Source organism: Rhinatrema bivittatum, chromosome 3 (assembly GCF_901001135.1).
Source record: "Rhinatrema bivittatum chromosome 3, aRhiBiv1.1, whole genome shotgun sequence".
In the NCBI taxonomy this organism is placed as follows: domain Eukaryota; kingdom Metazoa; phylum Chordata; class Amphibia; order Gymnophiona; family Rhinatrematidae; genus Rhinatrema; species Rhinatrema bivittatum.
Genome location: NC_042617.1, coordinates 89,375,508 through 89,390,874, shown reverse-complemented (window position 1 = coordinate 89,390,874; position 15,367 = coordinate 89,375,508). Strand labels below are relative to the sequence as shown.

At 48.3% G+C, this 15,367-nt stretch overlaps 1 protein-coding gene across 1 annotated transcript in view; it reads right to left on the bottom strand.

The window, feature by feature from the left end:
* EML6 (EMAP like 6) overlaps window positions 1–15,367 on the bottom strand; it is an 815,949-nt gene that overhangs the window by 584,942 nt on the left and 215,640 nt on the right. The window lies entirely within an intron of this gene.

Sequence of the window (15,367 nt, the reverse complement as noted above, 5' to 3'; positions counted from 1 at the left end):
CTCTTCTAATTGCATGCAAATGCATGCCACATCTGTGAAGCGTTAGGCGAAGGGTTAGGCCCGCGCAACCCATTTTACTGTATAGGCGCTTAATACAGCGCCTATACAGTAACCTGGGTGCGCTGGTACCTGTCATTTCAAATGTCATTTCAACTGACAATTGAAATGACAGGCACCAGGAAGTGTAAAAAACCAAAAACCAAAAATATGTATAAATACCTGTCACTTTCCGAATCCCCCAGGTGTGCGGTCATCCAGGCGGCGGTGGGAGCTGGCGGGCGGGTGGGCGCGCGTTGGGTCCAGGCGGCGGCGGGAGCACGTTGGTTTCAGGCGGGCGGGTGGGGCGCGCGTTCGATCAAGGCGGTGGTGGGAGCCGGCGGGCGGGTGGGCGCGTGTTCAATCCAGGCCACGGGCAGGTGGGCGCGCATTCATCCAGGCGGAGGGAGCCGGCGGCGAAAGCGGCCTCCGGCAGCCCCCGCCGGCAGTGAATGAATGCGCGCCTGTGCGACCCGTGCGATTTCGGCGCTCAAGGCGTGACATCACGACGCCCGACGTCACGGCATGTGACTGCCTTGAGCGCCGAAATCGCACAGGTCGCACAGGCGTGCATTCATTCACTGCCGGCGGGGGCTGCCGGAGGCCGCTTTCACCGCCGCCTCCCTCCGCCTGGATGAATGCACGCCCACCCGCCCGCGGGCTGGATCGAACACGCGCCCACCCGCCCGCCGGCCCACACTGCCGCCTTGTTCGAACGCGCGCCAACCTGCCCGCCGGCTCCCGCCGCCGCCGCCCGGATGAACGGGCGCCCACCCGCCCGCCTGAAACCAACGTGCGCCCACCCGCCCCCGGCTCCCGCCGCCTGGATGAACGGGCGTCCACCTGCCCGCGGCCTGGATCGAACACGCGCCCACCCGCCCGCCGGCCCACACCGCCGCCTTGTTCGAACGCGCGCCCACCCGCCCGCCGGCTCCCACCGCCACCTTGATCGAACGCGCGCCCACCCGCCCCCCGGCTCCCGCCGCCGCCTGGATGAACAGGCACCCACCCGCCCGCCGGCCGCCTGGACCCAACGCGCGCCCACCCGCCCGCCGGCTCCCGCCACCGCCTGGATGACCGCACGCCTGGGGGATTCGGAAAGTGACAGGAAAGTGACAGGTATTTATACATATTTTTGTTTTTTTACACTTTACGCTGCAAATATATATATACACAGAGAGAGGTCGTCCATGGTACATTCCGCTATGTAGCTGTTCGAACACCACACTAACACCTAGTAGAGTGTAGGCGGTAAACTAACACGTTAAGGCCGCGGCAAAATAGCGGGTTACTAAGGAGATAATCTGAGCGCGCGTCACAGTATCGGAGGGGAATAGCTAATTCCTTCATTAAACAGCTAATTTGTTCATTTACATATCATATACATGCTGGGTGCGGAAAGGGTTATGTGTCTGTTTTAAGAAGCGCTAAGGACGCGTGAAACTGGAGACTGTATCGCAGGATCGCGTCCGAATTGTGCGCCCACAGCGTGTTACGGACGGGAAATCTTCAACCGCACGTTACAGTATCGATCTGTGTGTCAGGTCAGACACTTTAAGCAAGTGCTAGAGTGTTCATATAGTCTCACAGTAAAGGCAGCATGGACTTTGGGTTTGGAAAGAGCTTTTTAAAGCTCATGCTAGGCTAGAGCTTAGATTCTACTGTGGGTTGGTAGCAATATCACAAAGTCACAGTGGTGTATATGATGCTGCCATTCTCTCTTTGCTGCAGGAGATTCGGGATAAGGATGCAGGACCTGGCTTCTCACATCTGCCACTATTCCCAAAACACCGGCAGAGTAGAGGTACAATGAGGCTTTATGTTCTAACCATTGTGTCACTGAATGCACCTTCAGAGTTCTCAAAAGTAGATTTCGCTGTTTGGACAAAACGGGGGGAGCGTTAATGTATGCCCCACCCAGAGTTGCCGAGATAAAGCTGCTCTGCTGTGTATTCCATAAACTCACTCTATGCCACAGTATCCCAACAGCAATTCAAACTCACATGAAAAGTGTCTAATATCATATATTCTACGATATATTGAATTATTGGGGAAACAAAAAACTCCCATATGTCTGAGTACTACTCATAACCATAATTTTTGTAAGCAACAATTTTTAAAGGAGGAAATGGAATGTTTCATAAATCTTTAAAGCATTACTGGCTTGTAATGCTTTATGGCAGCTTTAATCATGAACTTTCCACCTCCACCCTTGTGTGATTTTTTTGTGAATATTAAGGTGCGCATAAAACCTTTAAATGGTTAACTACTGTGGTAACGATAGAGTGCCAAACTTGTAATGATAACACCGACTTATATTAAGAACAACTTTTAAAAGTCCACCCGACAAGGCCTTGTTTCTGACCGTGATAGGTCTCTCTTCAGGGGATGTAAATGGACCTGCTAAATAGTCGGAATTACTTATCTTAGGATTTGTTGCTGAAGTCTCTCACTTATAGTTCACAAGCTCCTGTATTGTCCATGCCTCTGCCTCTGAAGATTATTGCGGTATTAAATGATGTAAGGGCTATGTGGCTCCTACTTCAAAGAGTTGTAAGCTGGAACAGGGCTTCGGACCACTGGTGAGTTACCATGCAACTCTGATCTCCACATATCTTCCTTTAAAGAAACTGCCGCGAGCTGATAACTGCTTCGCTGTTATTCCAATGGCGTGGTTCTTGCACTCTCGGAGACGCTCAGTACTATAGTGGGTTTTAATAGGGGTTAAAATCCTTCCCCTTATGTTCAAATCAGCCTATCAATTTTCAGACGTGCAACGAGTTGACGTGCAACGAGTCAGATCAACGTGTTCCAGTCCAGCTCTTCGTTGAGTCCCTGTGGAGCCTGGGTCTTTAATGTGAATATCCAAAATGCCTCTCGGCGATTCAACAAAGAGGCTCGATCCCCCCCCTCTGGGTGACTCTTGGACTTGATCTATTATGGTCCATCTTAGATCTTTGAATGTATGATGAAACTGTAAACAATGGGCTACCATTGGGGCTTTGACATTTTCCGTTTTTATACGAGACTTATGTTCGTTTAACCTGAGTCGTATGCATCGGGTAGTTCTGCCTATATATACCAAGGAACATGGGCAGGTAATGGCATAAACAACGTAAGACGATTCACAGCTGGTTGTCCATCTTCTATGTACCTTGTAATGAGTGATGGGTTGTACCCAATCTTGTCCCTCTATGGTATTACTACAGTGGATGCACTGACCGCATTTGTGATGACCCGTTTGTACTGTAAGCTCACTATTAACTGAATAGGCATGTACTAATTTATCACGCAAATTGCTCCCCCTAGAGGTGACAATTAAAGGTGGATTTTGGAAAATTCCATGCAATTGTACCAAATGCCAATGTTGGCGTATTGCTTGTGAGATGACTTGTGTAGCTGTTGTGTGTTTTAAAACACATATTAATTCAGGCTGCTCTTTACTCGGTCTATAGGATAATAAGGATTCTCTATCCGAATATTTGGCCCGTTTGTAGGCTTTCTTTATGGCATGTTTTGGATAACCACGTTGGATAAATCTCTCAGCTAGGATGTTTGCTTGATGTTCAAATTCTCCCATATCTGAGCAAATTCTCCTTACCCTGAAAAATTGACTGACGGGTAATCCACATTTGAATGTATATGGATGATGATGTGGAGATAGACCAAACAAACCGGGTAACGCAGTGGGTAAACATTCTCTATCCAATTGGCTAGCAGATTACATACAGTTTTGCTATGAAAAAGCAGGCCTTCCTCTCCAAGGGCGAGTAAAGGCACATTCAGTAAGAGCAATGGGGACTCCATGGATTTGTTGATAGATCCCCATGGGGGATCCCCTTGGGGTCCCCTTTAGCCCCCACAACAGCCAACTTATATATGGCAGTTTTCGAAGAACGGTGGATATACAATTCAGTTTGGCATCAGCACATCATAAGTTGGAATCATTATATAGACGATATATTCATTTTATGGCAAGGCACGGAGGTAGAATTAAATCAATTCAACAAGTGGATTAATTCTTTAGATGGAAATTTACAATTCACAATGCAACATTCAGATTCTCAAACATCTTTTCTTGACGTATTGGTGACTATGCATAACAACCAATTCACAACGACGGTGTTTCGTAAACCAACCGACCGCAACAATTTATTGAGATTTCACAGCGATGCTTACGACTCAGGTTAAACGAACATAAGTCTCGTATAAAAACGGAAAATGTCAAAGCCCCAATGGTAGCCGATTGTTTACAGTTTCATCATAAATTCAAAGATCTAAGATGGACCATAATAGATCAAGTCCAAGAGTCACCCAGAGGGGGGGGGATCGAGCCTCTTTGTTGAATCGCCGAGAGGCATTTTGGATATTCACATTAAAGACCCAGGCTCCACAGGGACTCAACGAAGAGCTGGACTGGAACACGTTGATCTGACTCGTTGCACGTCAACTCGTTGCACGTCTGAAAATTGATAGGCTGATTTGAACATAAGGGGAAGGATTTTAACCCCTATTAAAACCCGCTATAGTACTGAGCATCTCCGAGAGTGCAAGAACCACTCCATTGGAATAACAACGAAGCAATTATCAGCTCGCGGCAGTTTCTTTAAAGGAAGATATGTGGAGATTAGAGTTGCATGGTAACTCACCAGTGGTCCGAAGCCCTGTTCCAGCTTACAACTCTTTGAAGTAGGAGCCGCATAGCCCTTAAACAGCATTTAATATCGCAATAATCTTCAGAGGCAGAGGCATGGACAATACAGGAGCTTGTGAACTATAAGTGAGAGACTTCAGCAACAAATCCTAAGATAAGTAATTCCGACTATTTAGCAGGTCCATTTACATCCCCTGAAGAGAGACCTATCACGGTCAGAAACAAGGCCTTGTCGGGTGGACTTTTAAAAGTTGTTCTTAATATAAGTCGGTGTTATCATTACAAGTTTGGCACTCTATCGTTACCACAGTAGTTAACCATTTAAAGGTTTTATGCGCACCTTAATATTCACAAAAAAATCACACAAGGGTGGAGGTGGAAAGTTCATGATTAAAGCTGCCATAAAGCATTACAAGCCAGTAATGCTTTAAAAATTTATGAAACATTCCATTTCCTCCTTTAAAAATTGTTGCTTACAAAAATTATGGTTATGAGTAGTACTCAGACATATGGGAGTTTTTTGTTTCCCCAATAATTCAATATATCGTAGACTATATGATATTAGACACTTTTCATGTGAGTTTGAATTGCTATTGATATATCAAGTGTCTTTCAGTAAGTTTCTTGCGGTGCATAGTTTCTACAATATCCCAACAGACATAGTTCTAGATCTACCTGAGGAGCCCCCATGTCCCCACACAAAAGATGGGGATACCATGCAGACTGGCAGCCAGTTTTGCTAAAGTGTCATACAAAGCTACTTTGCCTATTAATCTTCAATTAGTCCTTCTCCTTCCATGGAAGACAGCCCAGCAGAGTGTTTCCAGCTGGTCTCCTCTCTAAATTTATTTTACTCACAGGTCCTCTGTCTGTCTAGGTCAGTATATAACAGAAACCAGTTAGGCTACATCTTGACATTGGAGCAATAGACTGTAGTATGGAAAGTAGACACAAAATAAAGATTACACCAAAGACATGAAGCTGCCCTAATGTATTTTGAGTGACAGTCTAAAAGAGGCAAGCCTTGCAATAACATTCATGTAGGACTGCCCACACAGTGGGGCGGATTTTCAGAGCCCTGCTCGCGTAAATCCGCCCAAAACCGGGCGGATTTACGCGAGCAGGGCCCTGCGCGCCGGGAAGCCTATTTTACATAGGCCTCCCGGCGCGCGCAGAGCCCCGGGACTCGCATAAGTCCCGGGGTTCTCCGAGGGGGCGTGTTGGGGGCATGTCGGGGGGCGGGCCCGGTCGTCGCGGCGTTTCGGGGGCGTGTCGGCAGCGTTTTGGGGCGGGTACGGGGGCGTGGCTACGGCCCGGGGCGGTCCGGGGGCGCAGCGTTTCGGGGGCGTGTCAGCAGCGTTTTGGGGCGGGTACGGGGGCGTGGCTACGGCCCGGGGCGGTCCAGGGGCGTGGCCGCACCCTCCGTACCCGCCCCCAGGTCACGGCCCGGCGCGCAGGAGGCCCGCTCGCGCGCGGGGATTTACGCCTCCCTCCGGGAGGCGTAAATCCCCCGACAAAGGTAAGGGGGGGTTTTAGACAGGGCCGGGTGGGTGGGTTAGGTAGGGGAAGGGAGGGGAAGGTGAGGGGAGGGGAGGGCAAAGGAAAGTTCCCTCCGAGGCCACTCCGATTTCGGAGCGGCCTTGGAGGGAACAGGGGTAGGCTGCGCGGCTTGGCGCGCGCCGGCTATACAAAATCCATAGCCTTGCGCGCGCCGATCCAGGTTTTTAGCAGATACGCGCGGCTCCGTGCGTATCTACTAAAATCCAGCGTACTTTTGTTTGCGCCTGGAGCGCAAACAAAAGTAGGCTATTCGCGCGCCTTTTAAAATCCGCCCCAGTGTGCATAGCTTCCCCTAGCATGTGCCTTCCTGCTTGCTGGGGCTTCGCCTTGGACCCTGTCCTAGCCCTCATGCACTGGCGAGATAGTGGCATAGGTATGATGGAACTCTGGCAGGGACTAGGACATGAAGCCCAACTGCTCTAGAAATCATTGAAATCACAAGCTCCTCAGCTGTTTAAAGGCACAGCCTGAAGCTACAACTTGACAGTTAAAAGCATCTATCACAGACTCGACATGTTAAAGGCAGATTTCCTAGCTGATATCCATGTGGAGGGGTAGGAGGGAGGAGAGGAGGAGGAGGACAGGAGTAATAGGAGTAGGAGCAGAGACAGGGCAAGAGTAGAGATAGCGAGGAGGGAAGGGATTGAAGGAGGTGAGAAGGGGATAGGCAGGCAAGTGTGGCGGGAGGAGGATGGCAGGGTAGAGATAGAGAAGGCAGTGTGCTGGGGGGGAGTTGGCAGGACAGGTGCAGGAGGGGGAGGAGGAAGAGATGGGAGTGGGGGAGAGAGCAAGGAAAGTGACACCTCTCTGGAAATAGAAGTGGCAACCCATTCATCTGGCAACCAGGCAGCAGGGTGGCCTCGTTTTCATGCATAGAAGTTACTTATAATACCCTCTTCTATGATCTGCCCATACTCCAGCCTTCTTGATGCTGTCTCCAGTCATGGTCCTGCTGTTCTATCTTCTCAATATGCCTCATTTCCTGCTCCTACTGCTGCTGTCTCATCTCATCCTGTTGCAGCCTCCATGCTGGTGTCCCATCTCATCCTGCTGTTGCCTCCATGTTGGTGTCTCATCTCATCTTGCTGATGCCTCAATGCCTCCTCTCCTCATGCCTCTCCTCTCATACCTGGCATGCTCCATTTTCTCCAGCTCCTTACTACCACTCCTCCTCCTTCAGTCCCCCACCACCCAAAGAAAGACAGACACACTTGACAAACACACAAAAACTTCCACACACAGATAAAGACAAGAGACAAAGGTAAAAGTAAACAAATAAGAACACATATCAACAAGACGACTCAATCAGAAATAACTAAACTCCTACTCCAACTTCACTAACCTCAAGAGCTTGCCTCTTCAATCTCTCTCCCAAGCCTTACACACCTTCAAAGAGGCAGCTGCAGGAAGCTGGTATATATCAAGAAAGAAAATAATGCACCAGATGTAAAATTATGCGCAACGCATAAAACACTGGTAAGTTCTGATCTGTTGTTAGAATGGATAGTTTTTGATTATTGTAAGAGAAATGATATCAGTTATGCTGGAGTAATATAGAGTTTAACACTGGTAATTTGAACTGTTTGAAAGACACTGTGTTGATCAAGCGTGGTAAGAGTGATTTGCTGTATAGTTTAGAGGAAGCAAAATGGGTACATTATAGCATTTGGGTTTTGAATTATTAAGAAGAGACAAGGTTGGGGGCAGATGGCCGCCACCCAATAGATCTGTGAAGAACGTCAGGGAAAGGCTGTTTACTCCTTTGAGTTATTTCCTAAGTAATTATGCCCCATACTAAAAGAAAGGGGGAGACTGAGGTGGGCGAATGTCAGCTTACCCCCCAGGAGTCCTCTCAGCCCCGAATCAATGGATTCTTTGCGGGTGCAACAGCCTCCACACCGGTGAGATTGGTCACTGGGAGAGAGAGACGCTGGAGCACGCATCCTCACCCCTGACCTCAGACATCTCTTTGAGCCCTGGTGAGTCGAAGCGGCCGCACTTCCAAGCGATATCAATGCGGAGCCAGGCAGACCGATTGTGATAGAAGCTCCCCAGGCGGTGTACCTGGGTGGAGCAAGCATGGCAACACGAAAAGGAGAGTCCAGTGGAGTGCGAGAGGAGGTAGCCTACCCGGGAAGAACTTTGGAGGAGGTTATATCGCGCCCATTGGAAGGGAAACATCAGGTAAAGTTAACCCCTAATCTGCAAGGAACCATGCGGTGCGCGAGCAAGGCAACATTGAGGAGGGAGAAAACCGTTTAAGAGCTATGACTGCAGGGATTGAAATTTCAACTTCGACCACGAATACATTAGAAGGTATTTGGACTGCGCTGAAATCTATAGAACAATCCATTAAATCCCTCTCTCAAATAACTTTAGATACCAGAGAGCAAACGATAACTAATAACAAATTGATAATGTCATTTAATGAAAAAATGGAAGGCTTGGAAAAAAGAGTTGATTTAATAGAAAAAAGTGCAAAAGAAGTTAATAATATCTGAAAAAACAACTAGCAAAAGATTGGAGGGAGTAGAGAACTTATTGAGAGTTCATAATTTGAGAGTCCTCAGTTTCCCGGTACAGCATCTAACTTCCCCCCTGGATATGTTCAAGATTTATATGAATCGTGTTCTTAAGATTCCAGAAGCAGCAACACCAGTTATCTTTAAGGCTCACTATTTACAGCGAAGAGATCTAACAACGGAGCAAGCCAAAGCTGGTGTTATGAACCCTGCCCGTGGAGCTAACCTCCGTGAGCCGGCCCTGCTCACCTCATTTCGCCTTCTGCCCGACATGGCTGGTGCCTCCGGAGTCGGACCTTCAGCACGGCTAGAGCCGCGGACTTGAGTTCACCACGCGGCCCAGTGGCCGCCCACTTCTGCCTTCTTCACCACGGCCGGAGCCGCAGACTTTCAGCATCCTCTTTGCGGCTCGGAGCCCCCACTGACGTCATTATCATCTTCGCGGCCAGGAGGCCGCAGCCCCGGCCTGGATTAGCGGCTGGAGCCGCCCCCGGGGTCTCCTGCAACGGCTGGAGCCGCCGCCGTCTTCAGGGCCTGCCTTCCAGGCCAGCCCTGCGTCTGTGAAGTCGATGCTGTGCAGGCCGCTGCCATGGTCCTGCACAGCCAGCTCCTGCTTCCTTCCTTAGGCGCCGGTGCGCGCCTCTCTTCAATATTTAAAGGGCCAGACACAGGAAGTGTGCTGGCCCCACCTATGATTGGACTTCCTGCTCCAGCCCTATTTAAGGGCTGCTCCGTCACTTCAGTCTTCGCTTTGCATTGGAGTTACTTCACTCTGGAGGCTCCTGCCTGCCAGAGCTCCATCAGGTCTTCTTCGTGGAGCTCCTCTTCATTTCGTCTTCTTGTCATGTCAAGTCATGTTTGTGCCTGAGGTCCCTGTCCAGGTGTCCTGGTGTCTCGTCTTGATCTTCTGCTTCCTGATGTCCCAAGTTCCTTGGTGTCCTGCTCCTGTGTCTTCAGCGCTCCTGAGCCTTCTGGTCCTGTCAGGCCATGCTCTCTCGGATGGCGTCTTTCCCGAGCGTGGAGTTGCCTACAGGTGGAATTCATTCCTGTGCTCCTGAGCCGTCATGTCCTGCCAGCCTTTGTGGACCTCCGGATGACATCTGGCTTCATCATCGGAGTCCCACCTCGACTGGATTCTTCCCTGCGCTTGTCCCGTTCTCAGCGTGGTCCATGACCAGCCTCCTTGGGCTGTGTAGGACGCACAGTGGGACAGGGTGGTCCGCAACCAGTCCCACAGGTGGACTGTGTAGGGCGCCCTGAGAGACAGTGCCAATGTCCTTCCGCCCAGCTCTCGTCTCATCTGGACTTCGTCAAGTTCCTCGTCTCGTCCTGGATGCCGTTGCATCAGTCTTGGTGTTATGTCTTTGCCTCAACGTCTTGTTCCTGATGTCGTCGCATCGACCCTGGTCCAGGATGCCGTCGCATCGACCATTGGTCCGTGATGTCTTCGCATCAGCCTTGGTGTCATGTCTTGTGCCAGCTCTTGTCTCTGATGCCGTCTGCATCAGCCTTGGTGTTATGTTTTCATGTCAAGGCCAGTCTGCCCTCATCCTCAGGTCAGGCCTGCTGCTCTATGCTGATCCAAGCGGCAGGTCCGAAAGGGCTCGGAATGGTCGGAGGACCATTCACATTCCAACATCATCATGTTGTTGGCCTTGGGAGCTTGCAGGCCTGGCAGAGGGTAAGAACGTCAGCCATGCTGGAACACGCCATCAACCCTCGGTTCGGTCCTGGATCCGTCTGGAGTCGAGCTGAGGCCCAAGGGCACACTAAAACACCCATCATGTAACAGAATGCAAGGCCTTTCGAGGCCCTTTCTTAACAGCTGGGCTCAAGTGGAAAATTTGGACTTAACTAACTTTCTTGAAATCTCACTGGATTCAGAGATTAATTTAAGGAAGCCTATGCTTATTTCATTCGCTTTTCTTTCTGAAATAAATTATATATTGAAATTATTCCTAAGAAATAGGCAGGTATCCTTTTTTGGTCATCCTATTTGGATTTACCCGGACCTTATAAAAGTAACCCAGTTGAGACGTAAGGAGTTTCTCTCAATGAGATCAGAGGTTATTCAGCTAGGTGCTAGCTTTGTAGTAAAATATCCTGCAAAATGTTGTATAAGATATAGGAATGTACAATATGTATATTCAGAACCAGACCAGCTCAGGGCTTTTTTACGGTCATCCTCCCGGGAAACTCCTGTTACTGCTTCGGCAATGTAAAAAGTAATGGCTATTGCACTATTGGGTAGTGACTTTGTTTTGTAATCTAGCATAAATTACCTATATTTGATGCTCTTTTTCTGCCCCCCGCCCCCCTTCTCCAATTTTCTTATAATTTTGTTGTTGGAAAACATTGAATTTAGAATGTAACTGTTATATAATTTTCTTTCTTTTATTATTCTGTGAAGACAACTTATTTTCTGTACAAGGGTGATATCTTGGGTATAATTTCAAAAATTTGAAAATAAAGAATTGAAAAAAAAAAAAAAAGAAGAGACAAGGTTATATGTTTTTATTCCCTATGGGGTAGATTTTCAAACCGCGCGATTTGGCGTACTTTTGCTGGCGCATCAGGCGCCAGCAAAAGTACGCAGGATTTTAGTAGATACGCGCGTAGCCGCGCGTATCCGCTAAAATCCTGGATCGGCGCGCGCAAGGCTATCAATTCCGTATAGCCGGCGCGCGCCGAGCCGCGCAGCCTACCCCCGTTCCCTCCGAGGCCGCACCGAAATCGGAGCGGCCTCGGAGGGAACTTTCTTTTGCCCTCCCCTCACCTTCCCCTCCCTTCCCCTACCTAACCCACCTGCCCGGCCCTGTCTAAACCCCCCCCCCTTACCTTTGTCGGGGGATTTACGCCTCCCGGAGGGAGACGTAAATCCCCGCGTGCCAGCAGGCCGCTAGCGCGCCGGGACGCAACCTGGGGGCGGGTCCGGAGGGCGCGGCCACGCCCCCGGACCGCCCCAGGCCATACCCATGCCCCCGGGCCCGCCCCCGGAACGCTCCCGACACGCCCCGAAAACGCCGCGCGGTTCGGGCCCGCCCCCCGACACGCCCCCCTCAGAAAACCCCGGGACTTACGCGAGTCCCGGGGCTCTGCGCGCGCCGGTAGGCCTATGTAATATAGGCTCACCGGCGCGCAGGGCCCTGCTTGCCTAAATCCGCCCAGATTTGGGCGGATTTAGGCGAGCAGGGCTCTTAAAATCCGCCCCTATGCTTGTAGGGTTATTATGCCCCGAGGAAAACCAGGTTGGGTAAAAAAAGGGTCCCTTCATCGGGAAGATTTTGAAAAAATTGAGAGGGGAACGTCTTGAGAAAATTGAGTGCAATAAAAAACTGTGTGAATATATTGGAGAAGATTTTGAGAAAATTAAGGGGCAAAGTCTTGAGAAAGCTGAGAGTAAATACAAAAATGTGTAAATGTCGGGGAACACATTGAGAGTGTTGAGAACAGGAAGACATTAAGAACACTATTAATCAAGTTAGCTTAGAAAATAGCCACTGCTATTACTAGCATCAGTAGCATGGGATATACTTAGTTATTGGGTACTTGCCAGGTTCTTGTAGCCTGGATTGGCCACGGTTGGAAACAGGATGCTGGGCTTGATGGACTCTTGGTCTGACCCAGTATGGCAATTTATGTTCTTATGTAGAACACTGAAAAATATACATATATTGTCAATTTTCTTGAGAAGTGGTCTTTTCTTATAAACTACGCCAATGTTTGCAAATTGTATTTATTGAGAATTGTATTTTTGTGAATTTTTTTTTATAAATGTGATGTATGAGTGAGGATGCTGTATGAATGTTGTGATTAAGGTTTTTAATGCTTTAATGTATTTTTGTGGTATTTTTTCCTAATAAACATGTAACAGATACATTTCTAAGAGATTTTGTTACGTTATCTACGTAAGAATATTATATGTATAAGGGAATTACTCTCATCAAATATTATATGCATTTTGGTTGATTGAGAGTCACGTGTAATTCATTTGGTCAATGTTTTTTCCAGTGCCAACATTCACTTAGTCGGCTCTGAGTTGTAATATTTTGGTGTTGATGTTTTCTGTACTGACATGTTGTCCCTCGGAGCCAGTAACTCTTGGCACCGATGTATCTGCATTGACGGCTTCATATTTATTTTGATTTTTTTATATTCTGCTTTTCGCACTTTTTTCAGCGCTTCAAAGTGGATTACATTCAGGTACTGTAGGTATTTCCCTATCCCCAGAGGGCTTACAATCTAAGGCCTGGATTTATCAAAATGCACTAAATATCCCATGCGATAGGAAAAGGGGTGTGTTTTATGGTAATAGGCAGTTTATCGCAATTTGCGCTAATACCTATGCGAAGTGCTATCTTAGCGCAGATTGCGATAACTTTTTCGCACTTTGCAATAAGTGACAACTACTAGGGGGGGGGCATGTTTAGTTGGTTTAAGTTCCTGAAGCACCAGGAGAGAGAGAGAGAGACTGCCTAGCCATAATACCCTCACACTAGATAGGTATTTATATCTGAATGGGAGGCCCACCTAGTAACTTGAAGTGAGATTTAGGTATTAGTGTAGGGGTTAGGGGCCACTTTGACATTCAAAGTACAAACAGAACAGTGCTCTCTCGTGAAGATTTGATGACCTTCGGAGTGAGGAAGCTCACCCTAAGATGAGATTTGTGCAATGTTCTCTCAACCTACCTTGATGTTACCCAGGTAGAGAGTCCCCTAAATTTGTACCTGAGGCAATGGAGGATAAAGTGACTTGCCCAAGGTCACAAGTAGCGACAGCAGGACTCGAACTCTGGTCTGGTTTGTAGCCCACTGCTCTAACCACGTGGCTACTTCTCCAATCCTAACATCATGCTCCCTCTGGGCCAGCAACTCTAGGCCCTAATGGTTCGGAAATGACAGATTCACATCATCTTCCTTTGGTGCTGGTGACTCTCGCTGTCGATGCTTCAGTGCCAATTGGTTTGTGTCAAGTTTACTTTGCACCAGCAACTTTCAGCACCAATGCTTTAGCATTCCTTCCAGTTACAATTTAATGAATGAGATTTCTGACTTTTTTTTGTTTTACTGCATTTGAGAAGCTGATTAGCTCGTATTTAAGACAGAGTTCTCTAAAAGCTAATGCCAATGGATTCGCATGTTCCAAGCCTAGGCATTTGAGGCATAATGAATAAAAGTCTAAAATAGACATTTAGGGCCAGATTTTATAAATTAGCGCGATCGCGTACTTTTGTTCGCGCACCAGGCGCGAACAAGAGTACGCGGGATTTTAATGGATACGCACGTAGTCGCGCGTATCCATTAAAATCCGGGGTTGGCGCGCAGCCTGCCTCCGTTCCCTCCGAGGCCGCTCCGAAATCGGAGCGGCCTTGGAGGGAACTTTCCTTCCACCCCCCCCGCACCTTCCCTTCCCTTACCTAACCCACCCCCCCCCCCCCCCGGCCCTATCTAAACCCCCCCCCACCTTTGTCAGCAAAGTTACGCCTGCTTCCAGCAGGCGTAACTTTGCGCGCGCCGGCCGGCTGCCCCGCTCCGAGTTCCGGTCCAGAGGCTGCGGCCACGCCCCCGGAATGCCCCCAGCCGAAACCACACCCGCAGCGCCACCCCCAAAACGCTGTGTCACTGCCGGCACGCCCCCGACATGCCCCTCCCTGCAAGCCCCAGGATTTGCGCACGCCGCCGAGCCTATGCAAAATAGGCTCGGCGCGCAGGGGGGCTTTGGGGTAGGTTTTCGGGGGGTACGCGCGTATCCTACACGCGTACCCCTTTGAAAATCTACCCGTTAATGCCTACATTTTTCACCCTTTTTGTCTGAAGTTGTTTTTCCTGTCAACATTTTGAAATCAGTTTGAAGTTTCATTCCTGTGACACAGGAGATTACGTTTTTCTGACCATTCGCAAAGAGGACAAAAACAGAATGATGGAGAAGCACATGTAGTGGTATTAGTGCAGGAATTCCGTGCATGCTCAGAAGGTACAATTAAATCTTCTGAGCAAGGAGAAAAAGAGAGACCTAACAGTGAGGTCACCCATCTGGTGTGGCTGTATTGTTATGCTTGTCCATAGAGAATTTGCATAATATAGTTGAAATCAATGGCAACAAAATTGTTAAATTACATAAACAGAATAGTCAACAAATTGTTCCAGTCCTCTAGAGGAGGTTTAGTCTTGGTATTTTGCTTTGTTTTATTTTATTTATCTAGAATCATTCATATATTTACACTGATTTTTTTTTTATTGAGGAAAACAAATTCCAGAATGATTTGGTAGACTAGCAGAATGAGCAAGAATAATCCCTGAAAGAGTAAACTATACAGTGGTGCCTGTAGAATGTATGGAAAAAAAGTTTCATGGAAGTTTCTGCTTTCTCTCCACACCTGCTGAATGCTCAAAAAAAGCAAACTTTATTAAGGCTGTTGTAAAGGAGTATAGTAAAGCAAAAAGATCCAAAAGTAGATGAAGCAGAGTTCCTTTTTTACACTTAACACAGCACCTATAAAACAAGATTAGTGCCCAGACTGATAGAGAATGAATGCCCTCCTCAAAATCTAATGTTTTACTACATGAGTGCAATAGCATAAATACATTTCTTA